Source organism: Rhipicephalus sanguineus, unplaced genomic scaffold (assembly GCF_013339695.2).
Source record: "Rhipicephalus sanguineus isolate Rsan-2018 unplaced genomic scaffold, BIME_Rsan_1.4 Seq482, whole genome shotgun sequence".
NCBI lineage: Eukaryota > Metazoa > Arthropoda > Arachnida > Ixodida > Ixodidae > Rhipicephalus > Rhipicephalus sanguineus.
In genome coordinates, this window is record NW_023615348.1 from 24,714 (window position 1) to 44,599 (window position 19,886).

Below are 19,886 nucleotides of genomic sequence, written 5' to 3' on the forward strand. Positions count from 1 at the left end.
CTTGTTCTGAATGCACCAGTAGCCAGCCGGATGCCCAGATGATGCACAGGACCTAGCATCTTCAATGCACTTGGGGCAGCAGAATGATAAATTACAGAACCATAGTCCAAGCGTGTGCGTATGAGGCTTTTGTAAAGTTTCATGAGACATTCTCTATCACTACCCCATGCTGTGTGTGAGAGAATTTTTAGTATGTTCATGGTTTTAAGACATTTATTTTTCAGGTTTTTAATGTGAGATACAAAGGTTAGTTTTGAGTCTAGGATCACACCTAAAAATTTATGTTCTGCGCTAAAAGGTATGCGGTGCCCTTGTAGATGGATATCGGGCTGAGGGGTTGGGCCTCTCTTGAAAAAAGAACGCAGGAGCTTTTCTGGGGGTTTAATTTGATCCCATTCTCATTTGCCCAGGCTGACACTTTATTGAGGCCTAACTGTACCTGCCGCTCACATATTGCAAGATTACAGGACTTAAACCCAATCTGAACATCATCTACGTAGACTGAATAAAACATGTTTCGCGGAATGAATGACCGTAGAGAGGTCATTTTTACTATGAAAAGGGTACAGCTTAGCACACCGCCCTGCGGTACACCAGTCTCTTGGGTAAATGGCTTGGACAGAGCATTTCCTACTCTGACGCGGAAGGTACGGTCACTTAGGTAACTTTCTATGACGTTTAGCATGTTACCTCGAATACCAATTTCGGAGAGGTCTTTCAAGATTACGAATCGCCAGGTAGTGTCATACGCCTTCTCCATATCAAGAAACACGGAGAGGAAAAACTGTTTGTGGATAAAGGCATCCCGAATGTAGGCCTCAATACGCACGAGATGGTCCGTTGTTGAACGGCCTTCCCTGAAACCGCACTGATACATATCGAGCAGCATATTAGTTTCAAGAAAGTACAACAACCGGCGATTTATCATCTTTTCAAATAGCTTGCAAAGGCAACTTGTCAGAGCTATTGGCCGGTAGCTTGCTGCACAAGATGGATCTTTACCTTCTTTTAGGACGGGGATTAGGATTGCCTCTTTCCATGCTAAAGGAATATATCCTGCGGTCCAGATCTTGTTATAGATACTCAAGAGCACTATCTGCGCGTCGGGATGGAGGTGTTGTATCATTATGTACATGACTCTGTCAGCTCGCGGCGAAGACTTGTGACAACTGTTCAAGGAGGCTCTAAACTCAGCAATGCGATTGTACGGTTCGTCTCTACTAGGCTTACGGTTCAGTGCTTTCTTTTCTGCTATTTCTTTGTGTTTACGGAAACTTGCTGAGTAGTTTGATGAGCTAGACACGCGCTGGAAATGTTCACCGAGCGCATTTGCCTGGTCTTCAAGGCTGTTGCCTTCGGCGTCAACAAAGGGCAAAGCGCGGAACTGCTTATCTGATAATTTTCTCAGCCTATTCCACGCTTTCACTTCTTGTGTGTATGAGTTTATACTCGAGATATATTTTACCCAGCTCTCTCTTTTAGCATTACGGCGAGTGCGCCTATCCTGGGATTTTACTTGTTTAAAGTTTTCAAGATTTTCCGCCGTTGGATGCTCACGAAGCAAGCTCGATGCCTTATTTTGCTTTTTGCGCGCATTCCTGCACTCGTCATTCCACCATGGGACGCGCTTTTTTCTTGTGCTACCATTTGTAAGGGGAATGCACTCTAATGCAGCATCAACTATAAAAGCGGTAAAATGAGCAATGGCATCGTTTATGTAAAATCATTAAAAGCATTTCTAGGCATGTGAGTTATACGAAAAAATCTTTTCTCAATCTGCACATGCTACTTTCCACTGAGGGTTATGTGGTATGGAGTCTTGGTCCGTGGTTTTGAGGCAGATAGGGAAGTGATCACTGCCGTAGTGGTTCTGAATCACCTCCGAATCTAAGTAGGGTAATAGAGTGGCTGAGCAGATCGCTAGATCTATAGCAGAGTAGGTATTGTGGTTGTGCTGTAGTATGTCGGTTGCTTTTTTATTTAGAAGGCATGTACCAGAGTTCAAGAGATACCGCTCTATCAGGCGACCCCTCGCATCACACCGACAGTCTCCCCAGAGCGAGTTGTGTGCATTGAAATCGCCTGTCAAGATAAACGGCTCCGGGAGCTGATTAATTAGGCCTTCAAAATCTGCCTTGTCTAGCATTTGATCAGGAGGAACATATAGAGAGCACATAGTTGTGATCCTATTAAGCAAGATGGCGCGAATGGCCACTGCCTCTAGAGAAGCTTGAAGTTGTAACTTCTCGCTTGCAACTGAACTTTACTGCGATAATAGCTACCCCACCTGACGAGGCAAGGCTGTCAATGCGGTCCTTACGAAAAATGACATGTTGATTTGAGGTGTGTCTCCTGTATACAGAGTACTTTAGGATTAAACTTGCTTATTAGTTCTCTAACATCATCTAGGTTGTGTAGAAGGCCTCTAGCATTCCACTGCAGTATCTGTGTAGCCATTATGAGCTAGAGGGGAGAGTACTCTGTATACTAGGATTTATCTTATGTAAGACTTTCTTTTGGAGGAGCTGGTATGCGTTGTTTGCTTGTTGCGGCACGCTCAAGGGAGCGGTGCCGCTCCTTCGACACCAAAGGCGTCGAGGTGACTGGTGTTGTATCCATCGCCTCCCTGGAGGCGCTGGATGAGCGCATTATGCGCGCAGACTGTTGTGGTTTAGGCCTCGACTCGCGAGAGGAGGCCGTTGAGGCCACCGAGCCGCTAGGCTGCTGGCCTTTTTGTTGGTGGCAGAGCGGCAGCTGCTGCATCCGCGTGGGGGGCTGGGGGCTTAGGCCGCTGCAACCCTGCGTGAGGTCTGGGCGGGAGCCACTGTCCGTTGTGACACTGCCCCCTCGCGTGTCACATCGGCGTATGTAGTGTAGTCAACTATTGAGAACATTTTCCGTGCTTCCTTGAACGATACATTTTCTTTGACTTTGAACTTTATTATGCACTTTTTCTTTTTCCATGCAGGGCATGATCGAGAATAGCAAGGATGCTCAACATCGCAGTTCGCACAGTGAGGCGTGTTGTTGCAGTCGTCAGAGGAGTGATCGTGCTCAGCACACTTTGCACACGTTGGGCGTCCTCGGCAGCTCTGAGATCCGCGGCCATATCTCTGGGAACGGAAACACCGTCTCGGATTAGGCATGTATGCACTGACACGGATTTTCATGTACGCTGTTTGCAGCTTGCTTGAGTGATATGTGAGGATCAGGTGCTTGCTTGGTATTTCTCTGTCATCTCTGCGTATCTTGATCCTTTTAACATCAATCACATTTTGTTCTTTCCATCCGTCCAGTAGTTCGGCCTCACTTAGTGTAATTAAGTCGTCATCTGTCACTACACCACGGACCGTATTCATTGATTTGTGTGCAGTCACAGTTATAGGAATGTCTCCGAATCTCTCAAGGCTGGGGAGTTTCTCATACTGGGCTTTGCAAGAAATCTCAAGAAGTAGATCTCCACTTGACATTTGAGTGATCTTATATCCTGGTCCTAAGGTATTTAGCGCCAAGAAAAGGTGAAACGCCTCTCGCTGGCATGTCGGTTTGCTCACTGTGTATCACGTGAAACCGTGGAAAGTTGTCTTTGTGGTTTGTCAGGAAACTTGCTGTCACTTCGGTGCGCCCCCTTTTGAGAGGGCGATCAGAAAGTGGGGGGAAAGGAGTACCCATTAAATGCTCATTATTCAGCAGCCATGGTAGCCACCCACCATCGAGCCCAACAAGGGCACGCTACAATGCTTCGTCAACACATGCAGACGCCAGCTATACATAGCTGCTATAACCCAATATAATATATCCAAGGCTGGATATAGTACACAAGGTTAACCCAGGCCGCCTACGAAAACTGGGAAGTAACTGAAGCGAATAGGAGACAGGGCAGCGAGGGAAAGAGGATAGGAAAGTGAAAGATGAGAGAAGGGGATAGGAAAAGGCGACCGCCGATTTCCCCTGGGTGGGTCAGCCCAGGGGTGCCGTCTACGTGAAGCTGGGGCCAAAGGGGTGTGTTGCCTCTGCCGGGGGGCCTCAAAGGTCCAAACACCCGGCGCCGACTCAACCCCCAGGATCCCCTTTTTCCCCGGACACGGCAAAGCCACGCACGGCTAGGCGTGGGAGGGGTCGAAACCCCCCATTAGCTCGGGTCCGTGGTGTCGCTACCACACCAAACACCTGCTCGCGCAGACGCCCCTGCGGGGGGGGATGCTGTGAAGATACCCCACCTACACCAACATCATAAGCTTCAAACAGGCAAAAGCAAGAGCACGATTTATTCATAGGCAGGCGGAAAAGGATTCGTGGCAAAAATATATATCATCAATTATTAGTTCGGTCACACCAAAATGTATCTGGGACCAGGTGAGGAAGTTTAGAGGAGAAGACTCATCGTACACAATACCACTTCTTACAAGTCCAGACACAAACAACACTACAAGACCAGGCCAACCTATTAGGCGAACACTTTTACGAGGTATCATCTTAGGGAATTACACAAACGCTTTCCTCAAATACAAAGAATCGTCTGAAAGACGCAGACTGCCGACACAGACTGGGGGCGTGGACCTGGTGCGGATATGACTGCACCGCTTACGCTTACGCTGTTCTTTCTGCAGGTACTGCTCCGATCAACCACAGGCAAACCAGTTTTCGAACTACAGCCTGGTGACTTATCAGCTAAGTTTTTGCCGGACGGTGAACCTTTGTTCAACTGCTCGACATGGGAAATGAAGCGACATTGACCAAACGAAGGAAATCAACGAGTGTGCCTCGCAGCTGAAATTGGCCACTGCCGGTCAACCAACCGTGGACTGATCGCACAGACGACTGCAGCCTACAAATAGCACGATCTTCACTCGGCGCTTGGGGCATGGAACCCGTGCAGATATGACTGCACCGCTTACGCTTACGCTGTTCTTTCTGCAGGTTAGTAAGCACTCTTATCGTGGTTCCTTAGTATTTCCCTGCCGGTTCCACCCCCAGTGGCATTTCAAGTGTCGCTAGTCATTCGCTACGCGATGTTCATGTGTACCGAAAATGACGTCATTTTGTGCTCTTTCGCAGCATTACATTCTATTTGCTTTGTTGCTTTTGTGTGGGGACGTAGAATTAAACCCGGGTCCTTCCGACATACTCGTGCAACAGCTCCTAAGTGGTCAGCAGGAGATAAAGACAAACTTAGTGCCATTGAGAAGTCACAAGCTGAAACCAAATCAGCAATTGCTAGCCTTACTTGCACGCGTAACGAAACTAGAATCGACCATAGGTAAGATGGACGAAATAAAAGTTCAGTTTTACAGTGTAAAAAAACCTGTGAAAATCAGGATACGAGAATGCACTCTCTTGAACAAAATGTGGATGATATTGAAAACCGTAGCAGGCGGTGTAATTTAATCTTTTTTGGTATGAGGACACAGACAAGAGTGAATCATATGACGTAGTTAAAAAGAAATTGCTAGAGATATGTTCTTCCACTCTGACATGCGATAATATTACAATCGAAAGGGCACATCGCTCAGGCAAGTTCACTGGAAACCGACCTCGACCAGTTATCGCTAGTTTTGCTTCATTCAAAGATAAGCAAGCTGTTTTGTCAAATGCGAAAAAACTAAAGGGCTCCAAGATAAGCATATCGGAAGATTTTCTGCTGCTGTTAGACTAAAAGAAAGCGTTTGCTGGAATACAGTAAGGCAAACTAAAAAGGAAAATGATAAAATATGCCTTAAATTCGACGCCCTGTACTTAAACGGTGTCAGGTATATATTTGGGTCTTTGTAAGAAGGTTGTGCAGCGTGGCACGATGAGCAGGATTTGTGACATAAAACATGTCAAAAAATACTGTGCGTGTAACACACGTGTGGTGTATTGCATCCCTTTAAGTTGTGACAAGTTTTACGTTGGACAGTCGGGTTGATGTGTCAATGTTAGGTTGAGGGAGCATGAAGATATTCTACCTACGGGCACGGGTGGTAACTTGCAGTGCCGCTGCACTGCAAGGTGTGTGGTTGTTTGCCTCTGTTTGATAAGGTGACAATTTTCGGTAAAGCTAAGACGCAGCGAGAACGGGAGGAGATTATTGAGGCATTCCATATCTGTAAACTTGGTCCAGACAAATGCGTTAGTGCGGCTTCGGTTTATCTTACCAGGAAAGAATTTTTGTTTCTAGCACATAGGCGACCTGCTGAGATTAGCTGTTTGTGCTTTTTGGGTTTTGGTTGATTGGTTTTTGTTTGTCAGCTGCGCATGCGTCGTACGGTCTAGGGGGGGGAGGTTTTTCTGAAATAAACGCCAGTTCTTAGTGCCACGTCTCTGCGCTCTGTCTCTGTTTTCTGCCGCCCTGCTTTTTCCGTTTTTCGACGTTTTGTGGCTTCTTTTGTAGTTACTAAGTATGTACCAACTTGCCCAACAAGCAACTCTCCTGAATATAAATTTGATGAATCGCTAGACCAAGTAAGGCGTGCTGACTCACTACGGTCGACAAATAGGTCACTGCTTTCAGTATTGATTGTGATTTGTCGGAGCATTAGCAATAAAAGGGACGAGTTTGCTGCCCTTGTAGACACGACTCAGCCTTCTGTGGTGCTGGGAACAGAATCCTGGCTTGATGGAACCATTAGTGATACGGAAATCTTTCCTGAAAAGTATATTTCTTATCGGAGGGATCGTAAATGCCGTGGAGGTGGTGTCTAATAGATGAAGCGATTAACTCTAGGGTACTGCAAATGGAAGTTAGCCACAGCGAGGCTGTCTGGGCTCTGATTAGACTTTGATTAGACTTTCAAACGGCAAAACTGTCTCTCTGTGTTCGTTTTATCGTCCACCAAGTAGTACAGCTAATGTTTTGTATGAAGTAATCGATGCGGTTGAATCTGTCAAAACGGACTACGTGATAATAGGAGGCGACTTTAACCTCCCAGAGGTCAATTGGGCTCATCACGGGCCCACATCGAGAGGGCAGAGTGAATTAACCAGAGCGATTATCGAACTATGCGGCACTTATGACTTAACACAGATGGTCTTGCAGCCAACACGGGGAAACATTATATTAGATCTCATGCTCATGAACACCCCATAGCTGTGAAGTCTTCTCTGGTACTTCCAGGCATTAGTTGTTGTTCACTGCGAGTTAAATTTACAGTATGCAAAAATCGCAAATTCCGCTAGACGACGGATCTATAGTTATCAGGAAGCCCGTAAAAGTGATATTGAAGGTTCTTTGGATGCATATTACAATTTTTGAAGCTTTAGCGGAAACCAAAAATGCAGATGAATTATGGAACATATTCAAGCTAAAACTTCTCAAATTACACGACCAATATGTGCCGTCATGGATAATGACGCCACGGCGCAGCAGATCTAAGCCGTGGTGCACAAAGGAAGTGCGTAGCTTAGCCAGAAAACGAGCAACCGCTTACACTGCATACAGAAAAACACCATCGCACTTGCGCAAAACACTTGAGGTAATAACCAAGCAGATGAAAAGTGTGTTAAGCATACAGAAAAAGAAGTTCTTTGGGTCTTTCGGAATAGGAATACAAAGAAGTCCTAAAACTCTGGCAGCTAGTCAAACTGAACGGCAAAGATAGTGTCTATTCCTCCAATTGAACTAGACGGAAACTTACATCATAGTGACTTACAAAAGCCACACCTTAACCAATATTTTAGGTCTGTCTTTGCTGGCCGCGCTCAAGCGGCGGTGCCATTTCAGCACAAACCTGTGTGAGTGGAGAGCAAATGGAAGATATTGTTTGATCAGCGTACTTAATGCAGTTTTTATGTGTTCGCCTCTAGCTGTCGTCTCAGCGCCTGATAAGTGGGGCCACCTGTTCCTGCAAGGCCGGCAGCGACGGCGCCTGCAAGCACGTCGCAGCGGTAGCACTTGAGCTCAGTAACTTAGCCGATGCAACGTCGTCAACTGACGTGCCTCAAGTGCTCCCATAGCTGGCCGTCTTCACTGTTGTATAAAACAATGAAACACGCGAAATTCGCTTTAGACCCCAGCTCGACGCCGCCAGAGAGAACCGAACTTACCCCGCTCGCCTGACAGCTTGTATCCAACGTTGCCTCCGTTCTTGCTCGTATGGTTTCGCAGGAAAGACGTAGAAAGATATATCACCTCTCATTCCTACGTAGTTATGACACTTATATACGCTGCAGTAACCGTCGGCCTTCCTTTTTTTTTTGTTCGGCGTCCAGTGCCCGCACCGCCTTCGCTAGTAGCCATCCTTGTGCATGTCGTCCGCGGGAGCGGCTGAGAAGTGCGCGCTTTGACCGCCAGGGCGGCACGGAAACTCCAGCGCTGGTTCCCTATTGGACCAACGCCATCTAGGAAATGAGACGAGAAATGGTGATGACACAGATTGTGTACAGCGCCATTTAGAATATCGTCCCTGAACTGCAGTTTGTATGTACTTCTATGAGACAGCGCCATCTATTGCATTATACGGGAGATACTGCCGTTTACGCCGGTAATGCCGGACAACGGAGACGTGACAAGGTTAGACTAAGAGTAGCTACGCCCCTACAAAAATTGAGAATGGTCAAATGCATGTGTCAAGTAAATATTCATTTAACCAGTTGTAATAGGCTGTGCACAAGAAGCATTGCTGCAAGCAAGACTGACTTTCCCTCAGTTTATGCCCAGTACCTCATTGCTCTCATTATGACACCATTCGTCAAAACACCAAACTGCGTTAGCGTTTGCGTTCCGCCCGCAAAAAATCCGAAATAGCGTGCGGCCTGCAAAGCTCTTTTGCGGTAATCTCGCGAAAATTCCATGCCACGTGAAATCACGAGATGACTTTAGCCACAATCACAGCCAAGACCAGCCAATCGGGAAGCCAACTTTTTCCCACTGTATTTGAATTGGGAAAACTGCAGCGTTAAAATGGAGCCGCCACCAAAGCACTTTCGTTTTACAATTGAAGTGGACATTTACATGCTGCGGGAGATCCGTTTTCATGGCTCATTGTCGCTGAAAACTTGTCGCTGGCCCTTGGCAAGCAAATCAGCGCGCGGGCGCTGCGGGAGCGCTGCGACCTGTCGCTTGCAGTTTGCTCAAGAAGACCAGGCCAACTTAAGAAAGTAAGTGCGCTATTAGTTTAAGCAGTACCGTATTTTCCGGTGTATAAGACAGGGGTTTTTTCCAAAATTTTCTGAGGTGCGTCTTATACATACTTTTTTTTGTAGCTCTTATGAGAGAAACTCATGTTGATGCTGATTAGTCTTTTTTTTTAATGAATAGAGCAGTCCTATGTGAATGATGCATCGTAATTATAATAACGAAGACTCAATGTGCCGGTACTACAGTTCCACAACAAAAGCAAAGTATATAAAACTGAAAAATAAAAAAAAAGTATGTCGTCGTGCGAGTTCTCAGCTCAGTGAAGCTGCGCCAGTTTCGGAGGCTGTACCATAGAGAACTGTACTCAGTGAAATCGGCGTAAGATGGCGATAGGTACGCGACGGGTTTGGCGGTTTGGCTTGGCTTCGGCCGCCACGCTGTTGTTTAGGGAGTTCGGCTAGTCGCCATTTGCAACTTCATTCGTTCGGTTGGTCCACCCTAGTGTTCTGGAAGTCTGTGCCTTTGTTATCTTCACCTGCAGTATGCCGGCTAAACAGAAAAGTTACATGGCGAAGTTTAAGCTTACTGCTGTGAAGTATGCAGAAGACTACGGGAACCGGGGAGCGGGCCGTCATTTCGACGTCACCGAGAAAATGATCCGCACATGGCGACAGTCAACTGCTAAGCTTCAGGCCATGAAGAGTGACAAGAAAGCTGACCGCGGCAAGAAATCACGATGGGCAGTCCTTGAGGGACGTCTGCACTCATGGATACTAGAGCAGCGTGCCCAAGGTAGGGTGATGTCAACGGTGCAGCTGTGTCTCAAAGCGCAGACGCTAGCTAAGGAGATGGGCGCCGTTGATTTTGTTGGTGGGCCGTCCTGGTGCTCCAGATTTATGTGCCGCAAAGCGCTGGCGATGAGGGCCCGCACAAGCATGTGCCAGAATCTGCCAGCAGACATCAAGGACAAGCTTGAAAGATTCCAGGCTTTCGTTAAGAAAGCCATTGAAGACAATGGCATCGGCAACAGCCATATAATAAATATGAACGAGGTGCCACTTACGTTTGACGTTCCAATGGAAAGGAGTGTAGCACCGAAAGGTGACAAGTCCGTCACAATCAAAACTACCAGCCAAGAAAAAGCACACTTCACGGTTGTGCTCGCATGTTGCGCCGACGGGGAAAAACTTCCGCCAATGATAATATTCAAGTGGAGACGATGCCGAAAGAGTCCTTCCTGCCTGGCATCGTCATAGAAACGAACATGAAAGGCTGTGTGGACGAAGAGATGATGGCCAAGTGGCTCGAAAAATGCTTTTCTAAGCGACCGGACGGTTTCTTCCATGCGAAGAAGGGCCTCCTGGTCTTGGATAGCATGCAGGCGCATATAACGGAGCTCACTTTGAAGTGCATCAAGGCAAAAAACTGCACCGCTGCGGTTATCCCAGGCGGGATGACAAAAATGCTTCAGCCATTGGACATCTCGGTGAACCGCAGTTTCAAGGCTATTCTGCGGCGCCTGTGGGAGTCGTGGATGTCCGACGGCAAGCATAGCTATACTGCAACCGGACGCATGAGGCGTGCTTCGTTTTGCGAAGTCGCAAAGTGGGTGCTGCGAAGCCTGGTTTGTGGTGTCACAGGCCACCGTAACTGCGGGGTTCCGCAAGGCAGGCCTGCTAGCATCCTCAGCCCCTGACCTCAATGACCACAGCAGCAGCAGCGATTCGGAAGAGGAAGCAGAGGAAGTCCCAGCGTCGCTGCCGCCAGAGCTTGCTGAACTATTCCAAAGCACGTTGGAGGATGAGGACTTTGGGGGCTTCGAGGAATAAAACGTTTTTTCTGCAGTCATGCGGAACGTTTCAGTGGGTGTGCATTATTTTTTCTCGCAAGTTTGGTGTAGTATAAGCTTTCTTACGGACTAGCACTCAGAAACGTAAGTACGGCATTTTACAATGTTCACTCAGCCGCACGTTATGAAGTTTCTTTGCAGAAAGTGAGTCAATGTATGTGCGTCTTATATCCCCTTCAGGCGCAACGTCCACATTTGTGGACACTAACTGCACAGCCCAGTATCTCGAAATTAACTTTGAATCTCGCGTGCAACCAGTGCCCTCAATCACTACATGTTGCTGCCACAATCCGTGGTGCCATCTACCGCAGCTGACACAAAATAACTACAAAAAAAAATTACCGCCATATCCACGAGTGAACGATGTTAGAGGAGCTTGCTCGTAGATGATCGGGTAACCCGCGAATCCTCCGTACACATTACCCTACCATCATATATAGACGTGACAACATTGTTATATATACATTAGCCCTCTTCGCTTCGGCCTCCCGGGCTCTCACCGCAGGGTCTTGGCGACGAGCCCAAGCTGCTGCTGCGTTGCGAGCCCGTCGCGCTGCTGCCTTGGCTGGGGTGTTCATGTTGTGGAGCGGCAACGAAGAGTGTTCACTTAGTGAGCTCCCGGCGAAGAGAAAGGAAGCGCGCCAAACGAGAGGCGCGGCCCTCGAGCAGTCACCTAACTAGCGCATGCGCCGAGCGTGGTGTGTGCCGCCTTGAGCGGCGGCGCACCATCTAGTGAGCATTCTTCGAATCACTGGAGAGAGCGCAGCTGCGCTCCTGGCGAGACCAATGAGAAGTAGTGTACACGCCGGCGGTCCTTTGAGAGCTCCTAAAACAACTCTCAAAGGTGGACGCCTCGACGTTTTACGGTGGCGCACGTAAGTGGCTCTCACTTTTCAAGCTTTTGCAATGTTCCATTCAAGGTGGCATGAAACTCTGCATCTGTCAGTAAGAGCTAAGACATACCGCATGCCAATAAACGAGACTTTTGCAACAGGAAACTATTTATAACGTCAAAAAGGGTGCGTAAAATACCGCGTCCGCGATCGTGCACATTGCGCCTTAGTGCCACCTTTGTTGTGGGGCAGCCATTTTGCACCATGCGCGCAGACATGATGGTTATGTGTAAATTTTTTGTCTGCAGGACTTTAAGATCATGCATCAAAACGTCAGAAAGTTGATGATGCGACAGAAGAAGAAATCCTCATGAGAATATCAAACGGAGATATCTCAGATGACGACTTTTCAGATGACGAAATGGAAGAAGGAAATGAAGAAAACCTAGTAAGTTTGCTCGAGATTGCGAGACGTTATTTTGTGTTCTCAGGAAAAATATGGCACCAAACTGTCTAAAGGTACTTCGTCCCTAATTTACGCTGTTTGTTTCAGCCTGCCAATGGTCAGGTGAACGCATCCATGGCCACAGCTGCACTGCCTGCACGACCAGATGCCACGGTCATTACCTCGAACAAGCCTGCGGCATCCAAGAAGGCCGAGTTCAAATGGGTGAACAAAGATTTTGCTCCAAGTGATGTTGACTGCCACTACAATACTGAAGTAGCGTCGACATGCCAGCAGCCACTTGTGTATTTTAGCAAGTATTTCACCGAACAGATATTTGAAGACCTTGCTGAATTCACAAATAGGTATGCCCGACAAAGAGACTGTGCCGTATTAGCCACAAGGAAAGAAGAGATCAAAATATTTTTTAGGGGTGTTCTGAAATACCCACGCGTCAGAATGTATTGGCAAACTGCAACGAGGACTCCCGCAATAGCCGATTCGATGGGCGTGAAGCGATTCTTCAAAATCAGAGGCGCTCTCCACCTAACCGACGCTAATGAAGAATGGGACCCAAACAGCCAAGACAAATTTTGGAAAGTTAGGCCGTTGCTAGAAGCTGTCAGACGCCGTTGCTTACAGCTTGTTCCCTTGGAACAGAATAGCATCGATGAACAGATGGTGCCGTTCACAGGACGCATTGCTGCAAAGCAATTTGTGAAGGAAAAACCAAACCCAGAAGGCGTGAAGGTCTTGTAAGATGCAGTTTTGACGATCTTGCACATGACTGAGTTTTACCAAGGGAAGGGAACCGGAGTGAGCAAAGAACATGCCCATCTTGGCCTTGGTGGCTCCATCGTAATGTGCCTTGTTGAAAGCCTCCTGAAGGCACAGAACATCAAGTGCTACATGGACAATTATTTTTACATCCGTGAAGCTCTTTCTTGAGTTAAAAGAGATTGGCATTTTGGCTAGTGGCACAATTAGAGGAAACCGCTGCTAGGCAGGATGCGTCATGAAAACAGAAAAGGAAATGAAGAAAGAAGGATGGGGAAGCTATGATGAACTGTTTCCCAGAACGACTCAGTTGTCCTTTTTCGTTGGCAAGACAACGGGATCGTTAACATGGCTTCCACCCACCTAGGAGTTGGAAATATTGGCACCGTGAGAAGATGGAGCGAAGCTAAAAAGGTCCACGTTGACACTGACTGTCCAGATGTAGTCCTGGACTACAAAAAATACATGGGTGTAGTGGACAAACTGGACTTCATCATGTCCCTCTACCCAATGCGGACGCAAACGAAAAAGTGGCCAGTGAGAGTGATATTCCTTTTTTCTTCGTTTGCCCTCTGCAACAGTTGGCTTGAGTACTTAACGGATGCCAATAAAGAAGGGCTAAAAAGAGATACTGGACATGATGACGTTCCAAACAGACGTCGCAAATTGCCTGCTGAACAGCAATAAGCCACAAAAGAAGTGTGGACGTCCGAGCAATGAGAACTCCCAAGCAGTGAAAAAGAAGGCTCCCAATGCTTCACCACTACCAGTCAGCACTGTTCGTTATGATGGGATCAATCATTGGCCGCAGCAAGTAAACATGACTAACGCACAACGCTGCCGGAAAGAGGAATGCACATCCAAAAGCCATGTCCGCTGCAGGAAATGCAACATTTTTCTTTAATATCTCAGAACGACTCTTTATTTATTTCATACCAAATGACTATTTCTGATTATTTTTACGGAAAAGACTTCCTAAATAGTGTTCCTGCAATGATTATTTGCGAGCCTCTGAAATAAAAGCATTTGTTTTCTTCTTCACCACCTTCCACTGATATTGCAACAAGGAAAGCGAGAGGTAAAATATGTATTTACGAGAGCCTATACAACAGGCAGCAATGGTGAAAAACGCACGCACAAGCCGAGGCGCACCTTCATCGTCTTCCTTTCACTGCGTCCTCGTGCGCATGCTTGGGTAACGGTCCCGTGACAATATGACTGCGTTGAGGCGCGATGTCCACATATGTGGACACCATGGAAAAACTGAAGCAATGAATTTTTTTCTGAATTTCTTGCGGATTCCGCTATCTATTCACAATCTGAACAAAAAAAAAATTGTGCTACGTCAGACTTAATTCATGCCTGAAGGGGATATATTAACTTTTGGATGAAAACTTGAGAAAAACTGGGGGGTGCATCTTATACACCGAAAAATACGGTATATAGCACTGTTCGTGACGGTGCAGTGCTTAGGCATTTCAGAGCTGAACGTGCAACTTGCGCAGGTCGAGCACTAAGGAGCAATATGGTGAGAAAGAGCAGCTGCTGCAAGAAATTTTTGATGTGGCAAGAAGTTACGGCTATCACATCCACCCTGGTGCTGCAAGGAAGGCAGTGAGCACCAGTGCGTCACTGTCGCAGGTGCCGTCAGGGGCAGCCGCAAGCATCGACAGAGCCGAGCACAGAGTCACGTCGGCAGTTGCGTCACTCTGCTTCCGCCACTCTTCATGCCGAACCCGCTTTCGGGGAGGACACACCGGTTTTGGAGAACAGGTGCAGCCCAACCTGTGCAAGTTTGCTCATCAGTGATTGAATGAGTGTCGCCGCAGATTCAAGCAAGTTCGCGCAGCTACAGTGGCTCTTGAATGCGTGTGGCATGGTTTTGTGATATCGTCTGCTGCATAGTGAAGGTAGGGCAAAAATACGTTCCGTTTCAACGACGTTGCGTCGGCAGAGATTGCAACATTGTTAGTTAAGTCGGGTTTTTCGGCGCAAAAGCAACTCAGGCTATGATGCGCCAGCCACAGATTGCAACATTGTGTGACCTCCTAAAGGTTAACATAAGCGGTCCCCGAAAATTACTGCCCTTGTTTCAATTTCTTTTGCTGCTTTTATGAATTACTAAAGAGGCTTCAAGCACTTGTTAGCCCAAAGGCGAGCCTACAGATTTCACTGTATGTGCGCAGGACTGCCTTGGTAAGTGGCATGCTTGCTCTCAGTTGGCCCATTTTACATGTTTAGCATCGAACGCAGTAACAAGAAAGCAGAATAACCATAGCAGCGAGTTTTCAAGAGCAATACACGATGGTTTCAAATGTGATGGTAAATTATAATCAACAGGCTGTGTCTGTGCATCCATAATACAAGCCGGCTGTTCCTTTTGCAATTAAGTAGAGCTGATACAGACACAGCACTAACAGATGAGCACATGGGCCTAATGGTTCACCTGCCCTTTTCACTCATGTTTTATTTTTCCAAATGACAATGTAATAGTTAGGGACCGAAGCGCTACTAAGTACATATGTGAATTGCTATATGTCATGTGCAAGGATAATGAGATTGCTCATCGTAACAACATCACAAAACCTCTCATGTAAGGTAGGCAGGAGAAAGGTATCTTTGGGTGCCGCTGATCAATATGATCAACAGGCTTGAACTCTTCAAAATACATTTATAAATTATGCAGAGAATGTAACTCGGCTCCCCTCCAAAGCAAATGTATTAACATGGCCACCAAGATTGCTCCAGGACCCTTTCAGTTAGGATACAACTGGCTTTTGTGGCATTTTCTGTCTCACTTTCTATATTTAGAGGCAATTTCTATATTTAAAGGCAAGCGCTCTCCTAGGTTCCCAGATCGCCCCATAAAGGAGTCCCTGACACTGTGGAAAGTGTCAGTGATGCATGGTAAGTGAACGCAACGTTATGTTGGGCACAATTCTATTCCCTAAAATTTTAAGGCAATCATTGCTAAAGCTCTTTTTCATAAATGAAAGTGTTCTGATCAGCTCAGGATGACTTTACCTTAATAGACTCGTGTTTGTCCTCCTATGGCTCTGTGCATCATTTTAGTGTCACTGGTTGGAGGACTTGCTCCAATTTTGACTATCAGTTTTTTTTTTTTTTTTTTTTTTTATGGTGACAGAATGCTACAAGGAGAGGCTGCTGCGGCTTGGCCTGCCTGCTGACACTACAAAACAGCCTGAAGCGGCTTAATCATTTCGTGGTAGAGAAGCTGGCTGACATCGAAAAACTGGCCAAAAAGTGCGTCAATTCATTTTATCAATATTTTGTACATGTTTGTAATGTTTACCAGGCTTTCACGTTGGTTTTATGGCCAAGCTATTATTGAAGTGCAACCTAGGTACGTCAGTGCATAGTAGGCAATGGGACGACAGCAGAAATGAGACACACGGTACCGAAAATCTCAATTTTGCTGCCGTCTCTGAATGTGCTGTTAATTACGGCAAACATAAGCGCAAAACTATAACAATCGAGCAGAAGTCGGCAATGTTGAAAGCCGTTGAGTCCGGCGTCAAGAAAAAAAAAAGTGGCCGAAGATTTTGGCGTATTGTTGAGCACGCTGTCGACGATCTTAAGCAAGAAAGAAGCTGTTACCGGCGCTGTCGCATGTGGCATCAAAGGCGACCGAATGAAGCTGCGAGCCCCTGCCTTTGAAGCTGTCGAGAAGGCGGCGTTCAACTGGTTTTTAGAAATCAGAGCAACCAGCACTCCTGTGAGCGGGGCACTTCTGCAGCAGAAGGCAAGGAACTTCGGGTACATCATAGGGCACGATGATTTTGTGGCGAGTGACGGCTGGCTGCAGCACTTCAAGGAGCGCCACGACATCGTTGGCAGGGCTGTCAGAGGGGAATCGCTATCTGTGGACCGCGAAGCTGCAGTGGCGTGGATCGAAAAGAACATTGGGCAGCAGCTCGAAAAATACAGCCCCAGGGATTTGTTCAATGCAGATGAGACTGCCCTGTTCTATCAATGTAGCCGCAAAATACCTTGGCCCTCAAAGGTGACCGCTGCCAGGGCAGTAAATAGAGCAAGGTCCGTGTGACCGTGCTACTTTGTGCGAATATGCATAGGTCCAAAAAGATGCCAGCCCTCGTGATCGGCAAAAGTGCATCACCACGATGCTTCAAAGGAAAGCGGAAACTCCAAGTGAGTTATGTGTCCAACCGCAAGGCCTGGATGACAAGAGAGATCTTCGCACCATGGCTGCGTGAGTGGGACGAGCGGCTGGGCAAGCAGAACCGCAAGATATGCCTCGTCCTGAATAACTGCGCAGCCCACCACACTACCGTTGTGCCTAAAAACATTGAGCTGTGCTTTTTGACGCCTAACACTACTGCGGTTGTGCAACCCCTCGATCAAGGGGTCATCATGAACTTTAAAGGAGCACTGATATCAAATTTCAAAGTCGAGATGTGCCCTTCATTCGATTGCTCGGTAAGCATAGGTCTCCTTGGCCAAATTTGAATGGCGTCCGTCGCGTGGAAGTAATTTTATTTCGAGGGCAAACAGCGTACGAAAACTCAATGGAAGATGATCACGCTGCGACATCGACACTAGTGCTACGTAACAGGTGTGATACATTCGACCATACCATCCTGAGTGACGATACGCTAGTAACAATGACGTCGACGATCTGAGTGTATTTATTGTGCCGCCGACACCAGGCGACGCTCTCACCGGCTCTCACTCCCAGCCAGTGTCTCTTCTTGCTGTCCCGATCCGTGCCTGCGATTCATCGTGTCGTATCGACTGATTTGTCGTGTGATCCTCAGCACGAGTGCGATCAATCGGAGCGACTACGTGCCAGCATGTCGGGGAACCGCTGCGTAGTACGGACCTGCTCGTCGAGGCGCGGAAAAAGCGGAAAGTACGTGGCGTTTCATTACACGTACAGTACACGCCAACACGACCACAAGCTATCGAAGTGGAGCAGCCTATAGATAAATATCATCGCTAACAAGTAACACGTATGTAGCGTTATTAGTAAATGTTAGTTCGTCCGTGGACTTCCTTGCGCTAGCGTAATACCGGTTACTGCAGCCGTAACCGTCAGAGGCCGGATAGGTGGGGCCATCTGGCGGTGCAAAGGAGAACCTGGCACGCACAGAATTGTTATTGTAGAAACCTATCGTATTCTATTTCTCCGCTGGTGTGCATTTGCTATGCCGATATTCCATAGACCCCTTTGCGTATACCGGAATGCTCTGCACGCTACAATTCTGATATAGCTAATTGAGACACACCAGCGAGCATGGCCCAAGCGTGCGTCGCCGGGCACCTCCTCGTTGCTGCTTGGAACAGCGTCCATTTTTGAATCGTTGTTTTGCAAAGGGTCGAAGCGAAAATGATTCGCGATGTCGCGTATCACGGTGATTCTAAGTTCCAGAATGCCGTCTTCAACACTAGTCGATACTTTTGACGGCGACGACGGCGATGCTGGTGACAAGGCATGATTGAACGTGCCCGCCTAGCAGACGAAATGTTAGCTGAGCAGCTGATCCTCACGTCACCCCTTTCTGTGGAGAAGTGGTAAACTGGGCGCAGTCTGGAATTGACCGCGAGGTAGCGCTGCCAGTGCTAAGAAATGGCGGGCTTGCCAGCCGTTTTGAATCGTGCTAGATACCGGTGATATAAATCAATAAAACAGATAGTTATTCGTCCCTCAGTTGCATTTTCGGTCGCGAATCGCTACTAGGGGGTAGATAACTACTCGTGGATGCAAAAATCCTGACATCCGTAAATTTGATGTCAGTGCTCCTTTAAGTTGGGCTACCGCAAGCGTGTCATCGACCAAATTCTGCTCAATATGAGCATGAAGCGCGAGACAACGATCGACCTGTACATGGCGATCAAGATATTATAAGCTGCCTGGATGGCCGTCACGGCAAGCACGATCGCCAACTGCTTCCGGCATGCCTCATTTGGCGTCAGCAGCGGAGAGCCCAGCGAAGATCTCGGTGATGTCGCCAGTGAGGGTGCCGCGGGCGACCAGGCCCAGACGTCGTGGGACGCTCTCCTTGACGCCGGCGTTGTGCCTGACTGCGACACTTTCTGCACATACGTCGGTGCCGATGCTGACACGGTGACAACCGAAGAGTTGTCAGATGCAGAAATTGTGCGCGCAGTGACGGGGGTGCATAATGACGACAGTGACGAACATGTCAACACCCTGGAGCCTAATGTTGGTGAACCCGACGTACTGACGCCTGCGCAAGCGCTGGATGCGACAGACCTGCTGCGGCGCTTCTTTGGTGCTCACGATGACGGCGAGGACGGGCTCGAAATAGCAGCTGCAGCTGAAAAGGCAGTCATCCGCTTGAAGAAGAGTCGGCAAAAGTCTATTAAGGACTATTTTTCTTCGAAGTGATCTGCCAGCTGGTGTGCTGAATTTGGCGGAAATAAAAGTGCATTGTTCTTTATTATTTTGCTAGTTTTTTGCCTTCCGACGGCCGTTTTTCTCTGCGCGGCGGGCTGCTGTGATATTTGGTGGTGAGTACATTCTCTCTTGCTGGCTAATTGTCGGTAGAAATGGATATTGGCTATAACGAACTAATGGTTATAACAAAGTAATTACGACTCCCCCTTCAACTTCGTTATAACGAGGTTTGACTGTAGTTGTTTTTCGTGCACTAGAATTGCAAATGTTAACGTGAGAAAACCTATATCAGACTGGAGGTGTTGCATCATTTTGTTTGTTTTCACGCATCAGCGCAATATTGCTTGAAATCTGAACGGGGTTTTGCTGCACCCTGTTCAGATATGTAATAGGACATGGCACTTTTTAATAACGACTCGTGAACTGTCCTATCGTAATTTTTTCTTCTTGCCTGTCACTACTTACTTTTGTTACATATACACAGATGCACCTCAATTCACACTGAAGCTAACGAAATTTGATTT

At 47.4% G+C, this 19,886-nt stretch overlaps 2 long non-coding RNA genes across 2 annotated transcripts; both read left to right on the plus strand.

Annotated features, from left to right (window-relative positions):
- Positions 1-11,736: 11,736 nt before the first annotated feature.
- LOC119377503 (uncharacterized) lies at positions 11,737-14,003 on the plus strand. The gene is made up of 2 exons (XR_007414690.1): positions 11,737-12,188; positions 12,294-14,003. It is a non-coding gene; the product is annotated as an uncharacterized LOC119377503 (long non-coding RNA).
- Positions 14,004-16,154: 2,151 nt separating this feature from the next.
- On the plus strand, positions 16,155-19,556 carry LOC125756693 (uncharacterized). Its single transcript, XR_007414689.1, has 2 exons — positions 16,155-16,547; positions 19,392-19,556. It is a non-coding gene; the product is annotated as an uncharacterized LOC125756693 (long non-coding RNA).
- Positions 19,557-19,886: the final 330 nt, after the last annotated feature.